This window comes from Balaenoptera acutorostrata, chromosome X (genome assembly GCF_949987535.1).
Source record: "Balaenoptera acutorostrata chromosome X, mBalAcu1.1, whole genome shotgun sequence".
Taxonomy (NCBI): domain Eukaryota; kingdom Metazoa; phylum Chordata; class Mammalia; order Artiodactyla; family Balaenopteridae; genus Balaenoptera; species Balaenoptera acutorostrata.
The window spans coordinates 48069237-48075994 of record NC_080085.1 but is presented as its reverse complement, the minus strand read 5'-3'; the positions used below and the strand labels follow the sequence as shown (position 1 = coordinate 48075994).

At 43.8% G+C, this 6758-nt stretch overlaps 1 long non-coding RNA gene across 1 annotated transcript; it reads right to left on the bottom strand.

The window, feature by feature from the left end:
- Positions 1-234: 234 nt before the first annotated feature.
- On the bottom strand, positions 235-1106 carry LOC103003838 (uncharacterized). Its single transcript, XR_009006583.1, has 2 exons — positions 940-1106; positions 235-767 (listed from the first exon to the last, which is right to left on the bottom strand). It is a non-coding gene; the product is annotated as an uncharacterized LOC103003838 (long non-coding RNA).
- Between the last annotated feature and the right edge of the window lie 5652 nt (positions 1107-6758).

The window sequence follows — 6758 nt, the reverse complement described above, 5'->3', positions numbered from 1 at the left end:
TTTGCCTGCCATCCTCTGGGAATACCCCTGCTAAATGCAGGAAAAGTCACTCAACATCAAAGATCATTCAGCCACGGATGTGAGAGCTACTGTCACCTTATAAAGCTTACAATAGCCAGCGTCCTCTTACAATTTTCCCCAGCGCAAGCTACAGAGGTGGGGAGGGTTGGAGGGAGCACGGGTTAATACAGTGGAATTTCCTTTGGCACCAGCTCCAAGCAGTCTTTTAACAGAGATGTTTAATTGATCTTTATTGAGCAGAACCTTCCCTTCTGCTTAGAAAAGAAATGATCACTTTTCCCTCGGGTTCTATCTGGAGAAGTTAATAGCCCCAGTTTTCTCTTACAGCAGAGATACTTAATGACTGGGAGACTATCGTAAGTAGAGTTTATTGTCCAAAATACAAACCCAGTTCTAATCAACCTGCACAGTGAGATTGCCTTGCTTGTATCTGTTGATACCTGGAGGAGCTTCTCCCAACTGACGAGCGCATTGTTCTTTCCACTCAGGCTCTGCTGTCCAGTTAACAAATTGGATAGCGAGGTAATCTATAGGCCTTTGCCAAAGACCGCTGAGGATGCCCTAATGTGTATCAATTTGATCCTCACATGCAGTAGCTCCCAGGTGAGGCCCGAGAGCGGAGCCATAATCATTGGCGTACACGGTGCAGGAATATTTCGCAGGTGTGAAGACGATCATTGCAATACTTCCAGGATACAGAGACACTTCCGGGATTCAGTACAAAGACAGCTGTTACTGCTTGGCAGCTTGTTAACATAGTTAAGTCTCTCTCTCTCAGAACTAGCCCATTTAGCTCCAGGGTCCTTAGCGCACCCGACGCACTTACACAGCATTTAAGAGCTTTACACAACTGGAAGGTCACATCTTTATTTCTTATCGCAGGAACACGACTTCTGTAAACTTTATTTCTGTCACAACCTTCCGCGTTGCCCCAGACCACCATGCCCGGGCACAGCCGCCGCCTCCGGCCTCGCTGGCCCCGCCGCCGCCGCCACACGGTGCCCTCGCCTGGGGCGGGGAGAAGGGCCGGGAAAAGAATCGCACCGCCGCGCCGCGGTCCACGCTCGCCCCACGCTCCCAGCGGCCAACCTCGAAGGTGCTATTATTAATTCCATGTGGTACCATGTTTGGATTGATGATACCACTAAGGAGTATGATTGCATTACTTTTCTATTGCTGTGTAACAAACTACCACAAATTTAGTAGCTTAAAACAACACACACATTTATTATCATCTCCCAATTGCTGTGTATCGAGAGTCTTGGCACAGATAAGCTGGGTTCTGTGCTTCAGAGTCTCGCCAGTCTGCACTACAGGTGCTGGGCTTCTTCAGACCCAGCAAGGGCAGTCTCTCTGACTCCAGTCTTCTAAGATGGGGTCATGTATAACGTAATGTCAACACAAGAGTGACAACCCATCCCCTTTGCCATGTCCTATTGGTTAGAAGCAAGATACAAGTTCTGTCTGCACGCATGCACGGACATCAGGAAGTGGGATTCTTTGGGGGTCATCCTAGGGTCTTATCTGCCAAAATGATTGAGTAAATCAATCCAACTCTGGGACCCAGAGAGCCAGAATTTAAAACAATTTTAAAGGATTTTAAAAATTGAAAATTTTTAAAGAAAAGAAAAATTCCCCAGAAGAGATCCATCTTCAACTTGGTGGCTGGAGGACTCTGTAGGCCTCTTGCTTCCTTAACCAGTTTTGACACTTGCTCTGGCTTTGGCTTTGCATTTCCTCCCAAGATGACCATACCAGGTAGTCCTTTAAGGACTTCACGACCTCTGTTCCACTTCTTCCTGGCAATTGTTAAGAGATTGTTTCAGACTGAGGCTCCTACTTCATTGCCTAAAAACCTCACAGTTGTTGTTTTTTGGGCTATCCAGTTTCATACTTTCCACTGTGTGTAGTCTAGGCAGGAGGGGAATTCCCAACACCTGCTTCCCACTGCTGGCTCCTATTACAAAAGCCAATGGGACCAGATCCTTTTTTTTACCTCCCCTCTGTTATAGACACTGTGTGGGCATTTGACCCAAATTTGGCTCTCTTTTAGGACTTTGAATCCTGAGTGAATGATGCAATGATGCAGGAAACTTAGGAAATGAGAGTGTTAGCTGCAATTCCAATGATGTCACAAATCTTTTTTTCTTCCTACTCTTCAGGATCAATAATCAAAGAAACTTGTGCTCTGCATACTAATGTGGGACTTATAGAACTGAGGGTTCCCTAGATATCAGTTTTGTTCCCCCGTGAGGGTGAGTATATTATACGAGACCCTCTACCTATGGTGTACTTCTGGTTATCAGAGAAAAGTCATAAATTAATTTATGCAACAAAAATTTCTTCAGCATCTGCTTCAGCATGGGCCAGCACTGCTCTAAATGCTGGCGATACAATGAAGTACAAGGCAGACATGGGCTTGGCTCTCATAAGCAAATCATAAATAAACAAGGTAAGTTCAGATAGTAAAAGTTATATAAAGAAAATAAAACAGGAAAATGTAATCAAGTGGGACCTGGGGTTGGAGTGGAGAGGTCTTTGTCAGATAAGCTCGTCAGGGAAAGCCTCTTTAAGGATATGACATTTGAACTGAGACCTGAAGGATGGGAAGTCAACGATATGGATAGCTGGACGAAAAGAATTCCAGGCAGAGGGAAAAGCAAGTACAAAGACCCTGAGATGAGATGGGTTTGGTATGTTTAAGAAACAGAAAGACATCTAGTGTGGCTAGGATAGAGTGGTTGATGGGGAGAGAGGTAAGAGTTAAGATTATAGGGGTATTGGGAAGCCAGATCATGCAGGGCCTTGTAGGCTACTACAAGGACTTTGGTTTTCACTCTGAGTGAAGTGAGAGCCATAGGAGGATTTTGAACAGAGGAGGGATGTCATTGACTTAGGTTTTCACAGGACCCTTTTGGCTGCTGCGAGGATATGGAGATGGAGGCAAGGATGGAAGCAAGAACAAGGTTGCTGTTTAGGTGTTATTTGCCTATCATTGTGTGACTTCAAAAAAAGTGCCTCCTCCAGGTGGACATAGCCCCATGGCACTTGGCTTGGAGAAAAGGGCCTTTATCTAAAGAGAAAGATGCCTCTTCCTGCACATGCAGCCCCACACCCGGGTGCAAGACTTAGCACCAGAATACAAACTGGACTTCAGCCCCTACTGGGCCCCTAGCCAGATATCCTTGTGCAGTGCACAAACCACACAACTGTCTATAGCCCTGATCAAAGAGACTGGTGGAGGCTGTTGCAGTAATCCAGAAGAGAGATGATGATGGCTTGGATCTAGGTGGCAACAGGGTGGAGGGAGGAAAATGCACAAGGCATATGCCGAGGAAGTCCTTTGTCCTGGGTCCAGCCCTAGCGCTGAGAAGAATGGACTGTTATTGCTTCTCTAAGAGCAGCTCTAATGTCCACCAAACCTGTCGGCTCAGACTCATTCCAGCCCTGAACAATTCCCTCAAGGGAGAAGTGGGGGTTGGTTACAAGGGAGGTGGAAGCAGTGGTGGCGGGGGAGGTTTCTCTCCCCATGGAGAGAATCCATAGTCCCCAGGAAGCTTTGGCCTCCCACAAAGGATGACAGCCAATAGGCTGCCCTCCCAAGGGAGTCCAGGAGCAGTTGTGCATCTATGCAAATTGTGAGAAATAAGGATATTAATCCCTATTTAATGTTACAAGGTAGTTGTGAGGATCTAATATATGTTCTAAGCAACTAGACTGGGCCTGGCACTTAGTAGGCATTCAGAAGACCTTGGTCCTAGTCCTAGTTCCTCCACAGACTCACTGAGGGATCTTAGACAAGTCGCTTTTCCTTTCTGAGGCTTAGCTTCTTCATTTTTACAATGGATATGATATTCCCTGCAAAGAAAAAGTTAATGGAGCAGATAGACTGAAACCCTGAATGTGAACATGACAGAAATGAGATTGCCCTAAGAAAGCTTAGTGGAATGGTACCCAGAAAATGGTGATAATTCCCCCAGAGGGGCTTAGAGGAGCCGGTCCACCACTTTTCTTTATGCTTTCTGGTCTTCCTGTATTTCTGTCTTTCTTTCCCTTTGTCTTTCTGAGAAATTTTCTGCTTCCTGGCCTCCCTCTGTGTTGCCCCTTTCTCTTTTCTGTGATTCAAATTCTGCTTTTCTGTTTTTCTGTCTCACTCTTCTCCTTCCCTTCAATGGTCTCCATGCCCCCTTCACCACTTACCCCAGCTCTCTCTGTCTCTTGTGTCTGCCCGACTCCCACCCTACCCTTCCTCCCTCCTCCCAGGTTTAAGGATGAGTAATGTCTGAGAGTCTGGAGCTACTGCAGCTGTTCTGAGCCACTGGGGCCTCTCACCTCCCAGACCTGAATAAGGCTGACCCTCGGGAGGGGCAGAGGGGAAAGGGTAGCAGGAAAAAAGGGGTGTTGTTACACTTGTAGTCCCCTTTTTTTGCCATTCATTTTGGAGGGAAAAAATGAAACAAATGAGGAATTTAAAACTTCCTCTTTTGGCTTGCTCCAGATGCAATCAATGATGCCCTAAGAGCTAGGTTTGACTTTCTAGGAAAGAAAACTCCTCTAAGAAACCACACTGTTTAAACACTAGGTTTGCCTGGACCACAGCATCTGATAAGACAATGAAAACAGAAAAGGCTTTTAAAACCAATTTAATCCACAAGCAAATGTAATTCTAATGAAGGATCAATAGTCTGGTGGATCATTTTTCCTGTGACTCCTTGGAGAAGCTTAAAGAGCCTTTCAATCAATGGAGTGGATAGTGAATAAAATGTTCTTTTTGAGATAAATTGAGTTGATTTAAAGATGAAGATTAAATAAATAATAGACAAGATGGTACTTGGTCTTGGCGAACTTTCTGAGGTGGTTCTCCAGTGGCTGCTGTTTAGGAAACAATGATCTAATGAAATCAATATATAATGGGAGGCGGCCAAATGCCTACACATATTAATCAGGGCTATGACCACATCTGAAGAAAGAACGGTTCCACAAACAAGTGTGCCCAGCCTTAAAAAGGAGAGATGCAGAATTGGAAGAGCGTGGCTAGTCCTGTCCAGGGGAGAGAGATTTGGGGATATTGCTTGTTGATTTATGGTTGCCTAGACCCACTTCTCCCCCTTCCTTTGTTGTCTGTGAAGAATTCTCTCTGACCCATTGTAACAGGACCTGTCAGTTGCCCCCTTCTTCCAGGCTGTCAGAGCCCTGCCTTGGTTCCAGGGCCCACTCTTCTCCTATATGATTCAGGACTAAAGTCCTGATTGATTTGAGCCAGTGGTTCTCAAAGTGTGGTCTAAGATTCTCAGGGGATCCCCAAGACCCCTTCAGACTACAAGATCAAAACTCTTTTTGTGATGTTATTTTCCTTTTTCACCCTCATTATTTCACAGGTATACGATGGAGTTTTCCAGAGATTACATGACATCATGATGTCATCACCCTGACAGTTAACAGAATGTGTTTGTGTATTCTTGTATTTTTTAGAATTTTCTAAGGTTTAGCATATAAATATATGTGTTTTTACAGATTAACTTAGTTTAATCTCAATGTGCTGTTATTAACTATCTTCAGTGGTACCTGCTATAATCTCTGTAACCATATTATCATTTCAATATATTATTACTTTTAAATCACAAAGTTTTCCTTGCATCTACATGGAAACACACAAGAAGTTAGTATATTTTGTTGTTCTGTCTTACAATCATGTTTTTAAAATTTCTCAGTCTTAATTTCTAATATTATATAAACTGGCAGCTATCACTCATATAAACCAAAGCTCTTTGAGATCCTCAATAATTTTTAAGAGTATAAAGATGTCCTCAGGCCAAGAAGTTTGAGAACTATTGGCTGAAGCCAATCATAAGGGGTCCCATTCCTTTTTCCAGCAATTGGTTAAAGAAGGAGACTGTGTCACTGTCCTTACTCATGAAACAGAAAAGGAGGTCTGCTGTGGGGTAGAACTGTGAAAAAGGTTTTCTTGACCTGAAAAGGAAACACACAAAGAAGCAACCATTCCTTGGCTTGTCTTTTGATATTGTCCTGTCTGGAAGTGATGCTGAGACTCAGCAGCCAGCAAGGCAAGGTTGCCTAAGAACAAAGTCAATGCACTGAAGGAAATCCAAAAAAGAGGGGATATATGTATACATATGGCTGATTCACTTCGCTGTACAGTAGAAACTAACACAACATTGTAAAACAGCTGTACCCCAATTTTTAAAGAAAGCATAAAAAACAAAACAAAACAAAAAAACAAAGTCAATGAACTGAGTTTCACAGAATGGCAAGGTAGGAAGGACTGGGTGCTAGAGGTACTGAAGTAACCAACCCAGAAGCCTCCCTACCTGAGGACTTCCTTTTTTGTGAAATAATACACTTTTTTGTTTTTTAACCCAGTCGAGTAGGGTTTGAAGTTACTTGCATCTTAATTAATTAATTGATATACTCATTGTATGTAATCTTGGTGGGATGGTAAAACCCACTGTGAAAACCTGAATAGGCTATATATTACCTCTTTGCTCCCTAGTGTGTTGAGGGAAGTGAGCCTATAACCTAAGCTTAGTCAGCTACATGCTCTTTTTGAATTATGAGCAAAGAATACAAGGATGGAGGGAAGAGGATGAAGTTGTTCACTCCCCAGAGCCCTCCTACAGCTCTCTTATTCCCTGCCCTGTTCTCAACCTGGTCCTCCAGTCATGTATAGATTCTACAAGCACAGAGTTGATTTATGTTGTTCATAACCAACAACCTTA